The 16,170-nt window shown below is 38.3% G+C and overlaps 1 protein-coding gene across 5 annotated transcripts in view; it reads left to right on the forward strand.

Moving 5' to 3' along the window:
- The first annotated feature begins 4,423 nt into the window (after positions 1–4,423).
- LOC121307046 (spermatid perinuclear RNA-binding protein-like) overlaps positions 4,424–16,170 on the forward strand; it is an 84,676-nt gene continuing 72,929 nt past the window's right edge. Inside the window, exon 1 of one of the 5 annotated variants that reach the window (XM_041239127.1) lies at positions 4,424–4,495. The gene's annotated coding sequence lies outside the window, so the exon portion shown is untranslated. Of the gene's footprint in view, positions 4,500–5,266; positions 5,421–16,170 lie in introns of those variants that run through there. The other 4 variants (XM_041239129.1, XM_041239130.1, XM_041239128.1 and 1 more) reach the window with 4 other exon arrangements.

The raw sequence follows: 16,170 nt of genomic DNA on the forward strand, positions 1-16,170 counted from the left end.
AAATAAACATTACAACACAGTGGAGTTCACCAATACCCAGGCAAAATAAACATTACAACACAGTGGAGTTCACCAATACCCAGGAAAAATAAACATTACAACACAGTGGAGTTCACCAATACCCAGGCAAAATAAACATTACAACACAGTGGAGTTCACCAATACCCAGGAGAAATAAACATTACAACACAGTGGAGTTCACCAATACCCAGGCAAAATAAACATTACAACACAATGGAGTTCATCAATGCCCAGGCAAAATAAACATTACAACACAATGGAGTTCACCAATACCCAGGAGAAATAAACATTACAACACAGTGGAGTTCACCAATGCCCAGGCAAAATAAACATTACAACACAATGGAGTTCATCAATGCCCAGGCAAAATAAACATTACAACACAATGGAGTTCACCAATACCCAGGCAAAATAAACATTACAACACAGTGGAGTTCACCAATGCCCAGGCAAAATAAACATTACAACACAATGGAGTTCACCAATACCCAGGCAAAATAAACATTACAACACAGTGGAGTTCACCAATGCCCAGGCAAAATAAACATTACAACACAGCAAAAGTGTTGAGACAACAAACAGTAGAGTTCATTGATAACACTTATTTTTAATGTACAGTCTATTAAACTGACCGGATACAACACACTGTAATAATTAAAACAGTACTGTAAGCATGTTGCAGTGTTCTGCATTCTTGTGCTACAACTTTATTTTGTGAACATTTCAATGCTGTACAACTTCTAATCTTATGCTTTTATTAAGTGGTATTAAGTGGGTGGAAATCACTTGTATGACTCATAAATGTGAGTGTGTGAATAACCCAAGTGATATTATCATCAACTTGTCCCTACTGACTCCCATTATTGTGGCTGGTGAATGTTAATGTAATGATAATACGCAGAGGATGAAATTACTAGGAGGGATATTAAGAGAATTTGAGTGTAAATAAAATGCCATGCTAAGTTTTTAGATCAGCCACTATTTAATCAGTTAAATAGTCCCCATTATCTTTTGGCGGGAGCCGCACACCAAACATTTCAAATTTATTCCTATTACAGAAGCATTTGCACAGAAACTTGCGGTTGTATATACTTTTAGTTCCAAGGGGGAGGTGGCAGAATGAATTAACTCATTATTCTAATGCATTACCTGATACAGGTATACATGAATTGCCCAAGACCGATTGTGCTTGATTTGATTTCTATGCTGTGCAGATCTAGGATACTCTCTGAACTGTCCCTCTTCAGTAGATGCTGGTGTTGAGGTGTTACGTCATGATGTTAAAGGGTCAGGATATTAAAAGGATATGTCGCTCACTTCTAAAAATTTAAATTGGGATCTCAGCAAGATTAATTGGCTGTGCCTTTTGAACAGAATGAAATGAAAATAATGTGCAGGAGGCATGCATATTTAATGTTTTGCACAGTTCTTATTTTTAATCTGCTGCTTTTATGCTGTTAAGACTTGTTATTAAATGGTGTTGTACAATGAAAGGGGCTATACAACTGAGATCATTACAGCTGTAAAAGTTACATTAAACAAGTCCTCTGCAGAACCACCAAGGGTGTTACAATTGCCTCAAACTGAAAGAGACTGATGGGGAGGGAGTTTTAAAATGAACTGGTCTTTCTATGGAGCTAGTTTTACTTGGTCTCTTTGCACAATCAAGACAGTTAAAAAAATTATACCAAGGATATAATTGACTGACTATGAGAGACGTGGCATAACAAGTACAGTCAATTTTAATGGGAGCATTTTAATTTGAACAAAATCAGTTGATTTGTTTTTTTTTAGCCAAAGGAGGCTGACATAGCAAGCTGTAATCAATTTTGTTTAAGAACAAGCACTAGGGCCTACGTTACCCATGTTTTCCTGGATGTTTAAATCTGTGTTACAATTTCAATTGTAACTTAAATTGAACCTTTTTCCCATTTATAGTATGTTTTAAAGACTTTATAACCACAACACTACTATTACTGCATTTCAGTGCTGTATCGCTGTATTATTCACAGATAGAAGGTGTATAAATGTTAGGTTACTTACCATAACCCTCGTTCCTTGAAAGAGAAGACAACCACCAACGAACATTATGTATGGGATTTGCCTGCATATTGGGTAGGCATTGCTGGTCTCTCTATACCAGAGCTGCCGATAGGTCCCTTCCTGGGATGATGCACTTGGTCCCTCCCACCGAGGAAATAAAAGTGTCATCCTGAGGAAGCCATTTCTCTTTTTCCATCGAACCCATGAGGGTGACCGATGTGACCTCGCAGTTGGTGGTCTTCTTCTCTTTCATGGAAAAAGGGTTACGGTAAGTAATCTAACGTTCTCTTTCAATTCAAAGACGACCATCAACAAACATTCTGTATGGGATAATGTATACCAAAGCCTTTGCAAGGGAGAAGGAACGTCAGCATATGAGGGACGCACTACCACTGCCTAACCCAGGGGTTAGTGGTGTGAACTTACACCCTCAAGGATCCTCATGCCCAATGAAGACAGGGCAGGGTCTATCACATTAAGCCGGTAGGACCTGGAGAAGGTATGCAGCGTATCCCAGCTAGCCACAGTACAAATATCAGACATCAAGGTCCCTCTGAAGAGGATCCAAGATGTAGCCAACCCTCTAATGGAGTGTACGGCTACCCTACCAGGTGGGGACAAGCCAGCATCATCATATGCAGTTGATGTGACAGATGCTGCTTTGAGAGGGGCTGTCCTAGGGTTTCATGTCCCATGACAGACAAAGAGCTGGTCATATTGACGTAGAGCTCTTGTCCTATCCATGTAGCATCTCAATGCCGACACTAGGCAGAGGAAATTAAATCTCTCATCCTTGAAGCAAACACAGGTGAATGGAAGGACTCCAGTTCCACAGACTGATTAATGTTGAAGGCGGTGATCACCTTGGGGAGGAAAGCAGGGTTGGTGCGCAGATACGCCTCCTGGGACCCTGGTATGCAAGCTGGCAACGTTCTGCGTTCCCTCTGCCTGCTGGGTGGGCCCGGTTGTTTGCTGTTGGTGTGCCCAGTAGGCAATGCACCAGGGGTACACAAGGGCCAAAGCCGCAGTGGATGAGTTTAAGCAGACAGCAAAAAACCACGGCAGAATAGATAGATAGGGGAGAGCATACTGTTTGTTTACAAGGCCTGATTCACCGAGGTGGGCGGGCCTACGCAGCCGGCGAGGTCTATTCAACAACGGGGGTGCGGCAAGGCTTAGCCCCGTGGAGGAGAGCATGGCTGGAAGAGTCACTCAACAGCGAGGATACGGCAAGGCCTAGCCCCGTGGAGGAACTGTGCACTCTCAAGAAAGAAACAGACAATCACTTGCGGGTGACTGAACAGGCAGTCGCTCACACACGACAGACAGATAACAAAGAGCGGCCTACCACACAAGCGAGGAATGCCGCTGAAAGACAGAGAGGGGAAAGGCTCGGCCTTTTCAAAGTCTTTGATTCCGGGAAAGTGGTGAGCCAGCTTTCAGCACAAATGCAAAGGAAATACAATCGAGTCGAGAAGCTCTTTTCTATCAAGACGCTCAGCTCAACACAGAGGTCTTACCATACCGTCTTGAGAAGGAAAAAGAGAAATGGCTTCCTCAAGATGACAGTTTTATTCCCTTGGTGGGCTGGATCAAGTGCGTCATCCCAGGAACTGGCATATCGGCAGCTCTGGTACAGAGTACTCAGCTATACCTACCCAATGGACATGCATATCCCATGTTTGTTGGTGGTTGTCTTCGAATTGAAAGGGAAGCAGGTGTACACATTTGTTAAAACTGATTTTTAGTTACAGTTCAGACTTATGAACAGCCTCCATTTCCAAGTTGGAATTGAAATACCCAGGCTTTCCGATAACCTATCCCTTAGTTCTGGTGGACTGCAAGAAGGAAAAAAAACAAGCACAACTATTCCCAACGTGGGGGGGGTACGGTTTATTTAAGGAATACACCAAATTTAGAAATGCATTACTGTACACTGTATGGATATTAGTCAAATGTATACTTTGTGCATAATAATATAAGAAAGTGTAAATAAATTAAAAAAAATAATGTTCAAATGCATAAATAAAAACGTCCTTCTGTTTTACCGCATTCAATTATTTTTTTCCATCAGTAGCAATATCTGCGAGGTTATGCACTGTAGTATTTTCTTGGTCCAGTCAGTTAGCTCTGCAATATGCTGCCCCTGAGTGCGATAATACTGAAGATCACTGATATCGCACAGCAACTAACCGTATGCAATTACAGCGTTTGTTGATCAGTCAGCCTTTTTTCACATTCAGGTGCAGAGAGGGGGGGGGGGGGAGAGAGGGGGGGGGGGGGGGGAGTGAGCTGTGTCTTACTGTCTCTTGAGTTCCTCCAATAGTGAAAGCTCACATTGTCACGTGTATAGAGCTACCGTCTAACCAGTCGGAGTAGAGGGAGAGAAAGAGAAAGGGGTAGACTTAGGAGGTAGCAGAGTGGAACTCGGGTAGGTAATAAAATATTACTTTTAATTGGTAAATGCGGTAAATTGGGAATTAAATGCTGCGTTGTTAAAAAAAAAAAATGCAAATACGTCAGCATTTTTTTTAAGCTGCTATGGTAATCTGCCTATATAAATAGTATTAGAGGACACTGTCAGTCTGTTTTGGGAGTATATAACATGCAACCCGAGTGATAGCGTTGCATTTATTACTTATTGCTTACCACAGAAGCTGGGATTCTCCTTTTTAAAAAAAAAAAAAAAAAAAAAATGTTTGTGAAAGTGTGATTTTCATTGCGTGTAACTGTTTTGCATTTGAGGTTGAAATAGATTGCTTTTGCGGGCTACTTGAATTATTTATAAGAGGCTGACTGCAAGAAATGTCAAAAAATTTAAGCAGCACTCGTTCATTTCGGTAGACGTAGACACGGATGTTTCTGCCAGTATTGTATTAAATGTGACATTTCAATGGGTCACTGTACTGTAATAAACTTTTTTTTAACGTATATCTTCAGTTGTTTTATGAAAGAAAACAAACAAGTTGTGCCAGTTTTAGCGTGCATTTAAAGCAGTTCTGAAATGCCACGTTTGCAAAGTGCAGCGTGCTGCAGAAAGTAACCTGTGTTGCGTGCTAGTTGTCATTCTGTTGTATGCGGTGGAGACCCCGTCCGCATGTTGCTCTGTTTGGGCTCCAGTCCCTGCTGCCAAATAGTGCTCCCACGCTGGGAGTATTGCTAGGTGGTGTGCACGCATGCGCACATTGTGCTCGGACAGGTTTCCTGCCAGATGGTGTCCGCAAAAGACCAGCAGGAGCCTCGCGTTGTACCAAAGGGGCAACGGAATAGAAGTACAACTTTTAATTTCAAATAGTAGATTTGGAATTGGAACACGTCGTACTAATTTAAAATATCAGAGCAACATGTAAGTACGAGTGAGTCATTTTATTTATTTATTTATTTATTTATTTTTTTTTAATGAATGGATAATGTTTTTGTTAAATTTCACATTGTGAGCACACGTTTTCGAAAGTAGCCGGTCACAGAGCTGGCGTGACTCAGATATAGTTTGCCACAACATAGATAAATAAATAAATAAACAAACAAACAGCTTTTTTTTATCGCTGCAAGTCGTGCGCGTTAAAAAGGTGCTGTTGACAGTTTGGATAGTTTTATCGGAAAAGCCAGGCAATACTGCTGTGTATATCCTGTTTCTCAAGAGTTGCAGAGCAAGTGCTTTGGAAATACGACACGGTACGGTCAGCACAGGACTTATTTTCTTGGGTTGAATAATGTTATTGCATTTTAATATTATTAAGCTTGTACTGCGGCTTTACGTCAACAGTGTGAGTTAGGAAATCGAGCTGTTGGCATTTAAGTTGATAGTCGCTGTCAGTGTCAGGTGAGACCCAGGCTGTGTTTTTTATTTTGTTCAGATCGCACACACTATTGATCCCTTAAAGTTAATATTAGCACTCAAGGCTATGTTATATTGTTAGTCTGATATTCCGTGCTGTAATTTGTTTTGTTGTCATTTGCCCTTTAAATGTTCCTTTCTCATCCCTCCATATTAAATAATATATCGTTGCGGGATTTTGATTAAAAAATAAAACAAAACCTATACTAAACACTTAATGTATGGTCTGTATCCTTTTCGTTTTTGTTGAGAAATCAGCAGCCCCCCTCCCTTTTTATTTTCCAAACACTTCATTGCTGAGCAGGTGGCGTCCTCTCAAGTTTCACATTTTTTCTCTTGTTTCGATTTACCTATGTGTAGGCCTTGTTATTTTTGTGTTTGTTTTTTCAAAACGGCTCGGATTACGACTTTTTAGAATCCAGCGTTTAATAGTTACAGATATAGCTTGGAGGAAGTACCCTTTTCTTTTGTAGAGATGCATAGAGGTGCATGCGGAACGGTGTGGTTCATGCCCGTCGTGTTTGTTCTGTTTTGGCACTCCGACAGCAGGTGCTTTATTCAAGCATGTTACAGCATGTGAGTAAACAAGCTGTCTGACGTTGCTGTAAAAATACACACTCTTTAAATATAGTGATATTTATATGCCAGTTTGGCGCATTGACCTTGAACTTGTAGCACCTTGTAGATTCTGCTGACATACATTTTCACTTTTAACTGCTAATTACATCATAATAACATTAGGCTACGTTATGCAATAATAAATAACTGGTGTTTATCGATGGCAAGCAGTAACATTTCTGTCTGTATCTAAAATATACTTTAGCATATTGTACACAAACTATAATGGATAGGGATCCTATACTATCGGCAGGCATTAGCAAACAAAAGCAGTTGTCCCACGTCCACTGTGTAGACAAATACAGCTCTGCTGAATGCAAAAAAAACACACAAAAAAAAACATACTTCAAACTGTCTAAGCAGCTTTGCTTGTCAGTATTTTTATTATGAAAACTGAAAAGGCATTTTTAGGGAGCAAACAATTCAAACTATGATGGCAACTGCACTTTTAAAATCTCAAATGAAACCGTTTAAAAGGTTACATTGGCATTGTTGGATGTGGTGTCCAGAAATTCATTTGACGAGTGCTGCTGGAATAATGTAATGTTGAAGTTTTAGTTCAATACCTTTCCATTTAGCACATACCAGTTTATCAGCATACAGTGGCTTCTTGTTATAGCAAATGACATTTACATTTCCTCAACCCCCCAGCTGAGTAAGCTGCCAGTATGAATGTTGATTGCTATTTGGGGTTTGCTGTTGATTATGATGACTCTTGGTTTGGCACCGTGCTGAGTGCATTGTCCAGTTTGTTCAGAAAACTGCAAGCTGTGTTAACAAGCATTATTAATAAACTAGTAGTCACACTGAAGAAGGCTGTAGCTGAAACATTTGTCTGCTTGACTTTGTTTTCTATTGTTTTGAAACAAGGGTGGCAGGGACAAGCTCAAGCATCTAGTTGATATTTTGTATCAATACTGTATATTTGCCAGCTGTTGTGCAGTGTGTTCCTATATACCACCCTCCCTCCAAAATAGCTTTTTGTTATGAAGCCTGACCTGTTAGCACCTTCCCATTTGATGTTGAGACCCCAGTTCTGAAAACAAATGTAAGGGTGATGGGATAGTGAAGAAAGAGGGGCTTAAACACAGGTAGTTTTTTCTATACATATTAGAATGTGCTATGGCAATTTATGATAATGTACATAAATACGTATCTCTGTTCGCACTGGGGGCCACACACATGTTATGGCTAAAGCAGAAATGTCCTGGAAAGTGGCAACCAGAAGTCTCAATATATAATTTAAAGCAGCTTTCATCAGTCACCATCAGAAGGCTTTAGATGTGGTTAATTTTGAAGGTTTAAGTTTGATCTTAATTTACAAGACAGAATTTTTGAACTGCACACAGTCATTCAATTTATATATTTTTTTCCATTCTTTATACATACCAGAATTGCTGGTCAGAAGGAGAGAAATTTTAGATTGCAAATTGTACATGACTGTCTGAAACTTTACCTTCTGTCAGCTACAACAAATATATTTTGTCTGCAGTATTTGATAGAATTTGTTATAAGCAGCTAGTTTTACATTGGTTTCTAGATGACTCCAATACCTTTGTTCTCTGGTACTGCAGCGGGTAATTGCAAAGCACAACAGAACACAATGCATTTTAAAAGAATGGGATTGTTTTCACAGATTTGTTTTTTGTGCCTTGCGAGATGTGAAATAACAGATGGATGACTTACTAAAATACCAGTCAGTAATATGCTTGGCTGTGTGTTCCAGGAAACATTAGCTAAACTCTTCCTTGATTATGCAGGAAGTTTATAGTGGCCGTGATAGGGCTGTGTTCAAAGGTTCCTTCGCTAGCCAGGAATTCAAAGGTAGTTCTGAGTCTTCGAAGGTTCGTCAGGTGGCATTCACGCTATCTTTTGATTTGTATAATGGATATTACTGAAACAAAAGTTGTTGTATTAAAGTCCACAACCAAATTGCTATACGTAGCAACTCTATATGGCGCCACTGCCATGCATTGGAGCAGGGATATTATGCCAAAGCACTGGGGGGAGGGTACCTATAGTGATTGTATTGCTTGTAAAATATGTAGCCTACTGACTACCTGGTGTACAAGACATTGTAACAGAAGTGCTATGGTGGAATGATAATGCAACACTAACACTAATAATTTTATTTTTGAAAACTGAGCACCTCCCCCCCAGCTCGTGTTATCCAGAGGCAGAAATTTAATTTGTTAATTCACCATCTCGACAGCAAAGCATTGTATAGTGTAGGCTGTATTGAAAGAAACGGGCAACCCTCTGCTGTTTGGGATTATTGTTAAATGGCCATAGAACCAAAAAAAGGTGAAATGCAGACTATGCAAGTGACTCCTATCATGGAGGCACAACCAGTCTCTGGGATCACTTGACAAGCTGTGCGTAAGTTCAAATTATTATTATTATTATTATTATTATTATTATTATTATTATTATTATTATTATTTTAGTAGTAAAGTAGTAAAATGTGACTGTGTCTGATAACTGGCTTGGAACAGTGAGTGCTAAATAAAGCTTTGTTTTGCCTAAGTCAGCTGCAGTTCTTTTAATTGGTTGCAATAAGGTTCTGCTGCAATGCAAGCCTGCTGTATATATTGCAGGCAGCATCAATTACGTGTACATAAACATGTATTTTTATTTAAATTATGTGAAACATGATTTAAGTGACGTGGATGTTTTATTCCATTTATATGGATTACCTGTATGATAATAGGATTTTCAAACAAATGTAAACTAGTAGCAATGGTGATGTCACCAGTAAATTATGTAAATGAGTACCATTGAAGATTCAGTCCGTCCTTCTGTAATGTTCCGAACCTTCAGAGGTCAAAATGTACCCTTCGTTACAGCCCTAGTCGTAACGGACCTGCTGTGCAGCTCTCTCAACTTCTGGAAACTGGGTTGTGTAAACTGAATCTTAAGTAATAGCTAAAAAGATGGAATACATGTCTTACACTTTTTTTTAAAATTAATTAATTTATTTATTTATTAATTTGCAAGGTCTGTGGCTTTCCGTTTAGTGATTGTTTTCTGGCTAATTTTTTTTTTTTTTTTTTTTATTTTTTGTGAGAATATAATAAAGGAACCTGACACATTTTTGCCTGTAAAACTGTTCCACATAATAAAAAATAAATTATGGATGGTATATCTAAAATACGATACTGATATCACAAGCATACAATTTGGGTAAAAGAGCAGGAGCTGGTTGCATAGAACTATATTAGACTAGTCTAAACAGCTAGACCGGTCTTAGTTTTGTCATTTAGACTAGTCTAATGCAAATTAGCCAGTTGCATAAAAAATAAGACTGACTAAGTCTTAGCCTAAAAAGTTAGCCTCCAAACCCTCAGGCTAACTTAGAAATTAGGTCTATGTTTCCATGGAAACCGTAAACTGTCATAAATAAATAATGGCCTCCCACCGTAATCTCTGGCTGTATGAACACTGTCTGAGGAGAGAGAGAGTGTTTAAAGACAGAAACAATCCACTGGAAGTGTACTCGGATACTGAGGTAATTGAAAGGCTTTGTTTACCAAGGCAAACCATTCTAACATTAGGAGAAGCTCTAAAGGATAACTCGAAGCCTGCCACAGACAGAAACCGTAGTGTCCCTGAGGTGTTACAGGTTTGCGACGGGTTGTTTTTTAAATTCTTTGCGTGATTTCATGGGGTTGCGTAAATCCACTGCCTCAGTCTACAGGTAAAAAGGAACTTGCAACAAGACTGCCAGTGTTTCCTGTAGAGTCAACTGTTCTGAACACATTGAAAAGTGACTTATTTTCTATTGCTGGATTTCCAAATGTTGTGGGAGCAGTTGATGGGACACATGTAAAGATGGAAGCTCCTTCAGTTGATGAACATCTGCATGTGAACAGGAAAGGATACCACAGCATAAATGTGCAAATGATATGTGATGCTAACCTGAAAATGATTGACTGTGTGGCTCGCTGGCCTGGCTCAAACCATGATTCCCGCATCCCGAGGCAGTCTGTTGTACACAAAGCTTTATAAGGACGCAGTACCTGGAATACTGCTTGGAGACAGTGGATATCAGCTGAAACCTTGGTCACTTACACCATTCATCAACCCCAATAAATGAAGCCCATACTCGCTATAACACACACAATCAAGAAATGTGATGGAGAGGTGTTTTGGTGTGCTAAAGAGAAGGTTTCACTGTCTACATGGAGATTTGAGGATGGTGCCTGAGCGAGTCTGTAACATCTGTGCTGCTGTAGTCCTGCGTAACATTGCAAAGTAAGAAAAAATGTGCGTTCATGTTCATTCTCCCATTGTGACAGGTGGAATCGCATTTAAATGTAAATGTATAGTTTGTCTTTAGTTAACTATTTGTGAAGATACTAAAATAAGTATAAATAACTAATTAAAATAAATATTGTAGAAAATACAATAGTCCTTTGTATTACCTTTTTCAGTGCAATGCAGTACATTAAATTAGTGTTCCTGTTAGGGCTGCAGCGAAGGGTACATTTTGACCTTCGAAGTTTGGGAACACGTTACCGAAGGAAGGTTCGAACCTTCGTTGGTACTCCTTTGCATAATTTATTGGTGACGTCACCATAGCACTTGTTTATATTTGATTGAAAATCCTGTTATTTTACAGGTAATCAATTTTAATGGAATAAAACATCCACATGTCGTTTAAAAATACATTATATAGAACAGTAAATATGTTTTAAAATACATATTGTTTATTTACACGTAATTAAGCCCGCTTGCGATATATACAATAAGCATTGCACCAGCGCCAACTGCAGCGGACACTGTGGATTTTAATAATAACTTTTTTTTACGCAATATGCATTATAGAAATCAAAAGATCAAATTTTGCATCTGAGTGACATTTACTGTGTGATTTTATAGTATTCACACAATGTCAAACCGTTTCTGTTAACAGAAAACAAAAAACCCAATGGTGCGTGAACCCGTCTGATGAACCTTCGAAAGGTTAAAACAATCTTAAGATACATTTGACAAATGATTATGAAAAACTGTGTAATGTTTTGCACATTAGTATTTTCAAAGCCATGAGAAATCTGCAACATAATTTAAAACCACAACCCCTTGTGTAAAACAAACCAGTAGCACATCAGGGACTCAGATTTTTGCCTGTAGCAGGCATCAAAATATCCTTTAGATCTTCAGCAAATGTTTTAATGGTTTGCCTTTGGTAAACAAAGTCTTTCAATTACCTCAATAATAATAATAATAATAATAAACTTGCAGTGATTTCCGATGTATTATACCTGCAATGACTTCTTATTAGGATAATACTTCTTATTAGGACAAATGTAGATATATTCAAATTAAACTTTGTGTTTAATAATTTAGTACATTTCCTGAAAAAAGACCAACTGCACTTACAAAATAAATGACCTAGTATTTTTATTTTACTTGTAATAATCAAAACAATTACTCCTAACATTACTCACGCATTTCTATAAACTACTAACAATTACTATTATTTAAAAAAATAAAAAAATAAATAATTAATCTACTACTATTTTCCTAAAACGTACTAAATATTACTGTGGAATTGGAACTTGGGTATATATAATTTCAAAGAATTATTAAAACAAGAAAGAGTTGATAATCTGTTGCACTGGACTTCAATGTTCTGTCAATCTTGCAGTTTCCATATGTAGTTTTTTTTTTTTTCCTAAGTCAAATTTTTCTATTTCTAAATTTATGATATTGTTTCTCCATTATCATAGCCTTGGTGATATTTCACTTCTCTCTCCCTGTGCCTGCACTCAGGTTGCTCCTGTACAGCTCGGTATTGGGACCTCGCTTTCTTTCTTTGTGCAGTATAGCTGATCAGTAGGGATACAGTATCAATGAAGGTTGACAGAACAGTGTGAATTAGCTAACTGTTCTTGTGTGGTTAAAAAAAGAAACCCAAAACCCCAGATGTAACTAATTGTATTCACTGTATTTGAAAAAGATAACCGATTAGGTTGGGTCTTATCGGTAGTGCATACCATTACTGGTAAGATCACTAAAAAAAACGAAACTTTAAATGCCAAGGACATGAAAATATATTTTTTTTGGTTAGATGTACAAACTCTTCTGCAGAAGTAGAAGGCTGCTGATCTTTGTCATTAGGTGCTGACTGCTTAGAAAAGAAACTCCCGATCGACATCTGCTTCGCCATTTTGACACGCACCCGCTAGTCTGACCGCCAAAAACGTCTGAAAAGCAATACAGTATTCGGGCATAATGCTGCCACCTTCAGGATTGGAGTGTACTTGGTAAATGCTGTTTTAATTATTTTCCTTTTTTTTTGTTAGTATTTTTGTTTGCGGCGTCCTGTGAAACGTAAGACAAAATGTTTCCAATATGTTGCATTTCTTTGATCTACAGTGCACCTGTCCATTGACCAGGTTTTGCTCTGCACTCATACCCCAAAATATTTATCTTCTAGCTTATTGTTTTAATTAAATTAGATGGTGAACGACACAAGCCTCTTATTTGTTTATTAATATTGACTTTAATGTTTTTTAAAACAAGCCTGTTACAGATTTAGTATAAACCGTTATTCTGCATTACAAGTGACTGATGGATGCATTGACCCTTTTTACTGTTTACCACCAATAGTAAGGCAAACAGACCCAAAAATAGTGTTTTTATTCTAAATAAGTCTGAAAGTCTGGAAGATTGCCTTTTAAAGGTGCGTGCGCGAGCGCACACTCCTTGGGTCAGTTAACTGCCAGATGAAACCTTTCAAAAATAATCTTTTTATTAAACTCTATGAAGATCAGATTTTTGTACCTGATTTGAATTGGACTTGCTTGTGGGGGATACAAATAGTTGTATTGTTTTCAGAGGTGAAGCTATCCTTCCATGGGTTTTATTTCTGTTGATTTTATCAGTGTGTGTGTGGGCACTGAAACTCAGTCCCTTTTGGAACTTTCACAAACAGATTTGTTCAGACTTATCTTTGAAAGAACTCTTATTCAGCAATTCTCAAATTTCCTTCAGAGAATCCGCTGTCTGTTCAGCAATAACCAGATCACCCTGCAGGCCTCCAAAGCAATCGCTAAGCTGCAGTACATGTGAAGTAAGCTTCTTCGTGCAGAGCCTGTATGAAACTAGCTTTGTGTAATCTTTTTTAAATGGTGCTTATTGTATGTATGTAGTGATGCAATGTGTAAAGTGTTTTACGCTTGGTCTTAAAATCCATATGACTAGGTCTAGCATACGTATCTTAATTCACTGATCTTTCACTCCAGACTGCTCTAATCTAGTATCTACTGTAACTGTCTCCAGCAGTTATGATTTGTAAGTGCTTTAAGCGCAGTAGCACTACTGTAGGCTGTGTAATTGCACTTGGCTTTGCCTTGTGTCAGACATCCCCCCCTAGTTGTACAGATATTGTAGCAGGACACCTGTCATCTGTTAGTGCTTTCTTATTGTTTAGAGTACATTTGTTTCGAGGCAGGATCTAATAAAACTCTTTACTGGAAATACCTGAGGCTTAAGTTTTTTCAACATAGGCTTTAACAACCTGAAAATGTCCTAATAATGTTGGTGCTCTTGTAAAGCATTCTGTACTTTGGACTTGATATACAGCAGTGCCCTTACGCTATTTATTCGATATACATTATAAACTAAAGAATTGCAGCTCTTAGTATTTATTTGGCAGTGATATATTTCATTGTGTTTTGTTTTAACAAAGGGAAGTTTACATGTTATGATAGTTAATGTAGCAAAGTATTGCAGTAAATAAGTGTCTTGGAAGTAAACTCAATACAGTACCACCTAACCTTCCAAAACTAAAGACCCACTCTTTCGAACTTAGTTGCATTTCAAAAATGACCAAGTGACAGTCCACACAAGAACTTATTTTTGTTTTTATATACAGTTGAGCTTTACTATAAAAAACCCTTCTTATAATGAACACCCGTTTAACGATCCCAACAGCAAGAACTGATTTTTTTCAGTGCAGATTATCCCTAGTAGAACGATAACGTACAGGATCGACCCAGATACATAGATCTCAGTACTGACTGACACTGAACTTTCTCCAGTGTCCAGTGTGTTATTATCTCATTGAAAACAAAGACCATGTTTGACTAATTCAAAGATGTCCTATTGTAGTATGAATCATGCATGACGAATGCAATCATTGCCTGTCCGTCATCTTCACACAAACTGCAACCAGGCAACGGACGTGAGGAGCAATCTACGCTGGATAGTTTTTTTAGAGAAAGGACATGTAATTACTGTATTCAGCATGTTAGTGTACATTCTTTCCTTTTTCATTTTTTTACTATTTTCTTTTAAACATACCTGTAGCAGGGTGATTGCCCTGCACAGGGGGAAATTAGTGTTGGTGAAATTTATGTGTGGAAACAGGTTTGTTTTGTGTGCTTTTTAGAGTGGTTCTGTTTGATCAAATTATTGTTTACAGACGGGCACTCGATTTGAGACTTGCTGCCTGCCTGTCTTGTGTGTGTCCTCTGTGCGTTACCGTCGTTGTAGCGTCACATTACCTATTTTGTTTACTTTCTGTTTTGTGTTTAAATCCTGCGTGCCTGTGCTGGCGTTTCAACTGCAACTCCCATGTCACAATACTGTAAATGTTGATCAATGTGAAGGAATCTTCATAGAAGTACTATATATTGATGTTCAATTCAAATTTGCCGTTTTGTCATTATTCTGATTGACCTAACACCTTGACATAACGAACATTCCTCCAGGTCCCATGGGGGTTCGTTATAGTGAAGTTAGCCTGTATTTTTTTGAAAATGTAAAAATGTACATAAGAAAGTTTACAAACGAGAGGAGGCCATTCGGCCCATCTTGCTCGTTTGGTTGTTAGTAGCTTATTGATCCCAGAATCTCATCAAGCAGCTTCTTGAAGGATCCCAGGGTGTCAGCTTCAACAACATTACTGGGGAGTTGATTCCAGACCCTCACAATTCTCTGTGTAAAAAAGTGCCTCCTATTTTCTGTTCTGAATGCTCCTTTGTCTAATCTCCATTTGTGACCCCTGGTCCTTGTTTCTTTTTTCAGGCTGAAAAAGTCCCTTGGGTCGACACTGTCAATACCTTTTAGAATTTTGAATGCTTGAATTAGCCACGTAGTCTTCTTTGTTCAAGACTGAACAGATTCAATTCTTTTAGCCTGTCTGCATATGACATGCCTTTTAAGCCCGGAATAATTCTGGTCGCTCTTCTTTGCACTCTTTCTAGAGCAGCAATATCTTTTTTATAGCGAGGTGACCAGAACTGCACACAATATTCAAGATGAGGTCTTACTAGTGCATTGCACAGTTTTAACATTACTTCCCTTGATTTAAATTCAACACTTTTCACAATGTATCCGAGCATCTTGTTAGCCTTTTTTATAGCTTCCCCACATTGCCTAGATGAAGACATTTCTGAGTCAACAAAAACTCTTAGGTCTTTTTCATAGATTCCTTCTCCAATTTCAATATCTCCCATATGATATTTATAATGTACATTTTTATTTCCTGCGTGCAGTACCTTACACTTTTCTCTATTAAATGTCATTTGCCATGTGTCTGCCCAGTTCTGAATCTTGTCTAGATCATTTTGAATGACCTTTGCTGCTGCAACAGTGTTTGCCACTCCTCCTACTTTTGTGTCGTCTGCAAATTTAACAAG

The sequence above is a fragment of the Polyodon spathula genome, chromosome 52, assembly GCF_017654505.1.
Source record: "Polyodon spathula isolate WHYD16114869_AA chromosome 52, ASM1765450v1, whole genome shotgun sequence".
Taxonomy (NCBI): Eukaryota; Metazoa; Chordata; class Actinopteri; order Acipenseriformes; family Polyodontidae; genus Polyodon; species Polyodon spathula.